We start from the raw sequence: 1,562 nt of genomic DNA, 5'->3' as shown, positions 1-1,562 counted from the left end.
GAGAGAGAGAGAGAAATGATTTAAGCGACCAGTATGCGTTCGGCAACTCTCCCCTATATATATATATAATAAAGATTAACCTGATTAACTTCTCAAGACATAGCCACAGTATTTTATTACTAAGATTATTAATATTCTGTTATTTGATGTATGAAAAGATAGATTACGGATTATACAATTAGAAATTTTATAATTTTGTTAAATTAATCACTAGTTAAATTAATCCAAATTTTTTATAAATAAGGATTCTTTTAATATTCAACGATACTTTTATTTAAAAATTTCTGCTTCTATATGGTAAAGAAATTATATTATAATTAATATCAAAATATATCATAAAATATCAATAACAAGATATTTACAATGATTATAAATCAGTTGTCAAAATAAATTCATAATCATGTATTTTTGCCTCGTATGTTAAACATTTTTGTGCTAATATTGATACATAAATTATTTGATATAAAAAGATTTATGTATTGTTATTAAATTAATTACTAATTTAATTTGTAATATTATTATTCCAACTTTAGCTTAAAAAGTTGCATTTCAAGTTTAACAATAATCGGCGTAATTTGTAGAAAAGGAAAATATATTTAAAAATTCACATAGAAATATTATTAGGCATCAAGATGTATTTTGATGCAATTTATAATTTATAATTCTAATTTTTTTCTAATTTTATTAAACGTTTACTAAAATAATTATTTTAAAAATGCGCATATCGTAATTTATATGAAACGTAAATGCATTAGAATTAAATAATTAATAATACTACTTAATTACTTTAAAATAATATTCATATTTAGAAAAATGATATTATTTACAATGTATAGGTATAAGATAAGAGTGACACAAATGTTCAAATTATGCATCATTCATCTCAATATATAATTTTGCTCGCCGAAATAAATTTTGATATTTCAATGTTTTAAAACATAATTCTTAATTTTAAGTTTTAATTCTTTCAATGAAATATTTATTAATATGATGTAATATAATGTGATATATTATAATAAATATAATATAATATAATAAAATTATCCATCGTTTGAAAAAAAAATCTTTACAAGAATAAACTTTTATAAAATTTTAGATAATTTAATTTTTTTTTCATTAATTACCATTTTGTATTATTTTTTATCGAAATAAAAGAGAAAAAATTTAACAAATAAACAAGGAAAAATTTTATATAAATAAGAAATGATGCTAATCTTAAGTTCCACTCAATGTCTATCGTAGACCTGTTTCTTCTTTCCTTTTCTTTTCTCGGAAACTGACTTCCTTGTTCTTCCCGAACAGAAATTCGATCAGGCATGCCTGATACACAATCAGAATCCAATCAGGTAAGAGTATCTGTTTGAAATCACTCTTATCTTCGAGATAGGAGATACTATAATCGATTATTGTTCTCACATTCTGTGATTGATCAATTTCTTACTGCTTATAACTTGATACATATGAAAAAAATGCCAGATTTTTTAATAGACATAATTATTATTCCAACTCTCTAACAATTTAAAAATATGATAATTTGTAGACGATGAATTCTGCACTGAAAA

The sequence above is a fragment of the Atta cephalotes genome (genome assembly GCF_000143395.1).
Source record: "Atta cephalotes unplaced genomic scaffold scaffold00010, whole genome shotgun sequence".
NCBI classification, from domain to species: Eukaryota; Metazoa; Arthropoda; class Insecta; order Hymenoptera; family Formicidae; genus Atta; species Atta cephalotes.
The sequence above is the reverse complement of the archived record's forward strand: the minus strand, read 5'-3'. Positions refer to the sequence as shown.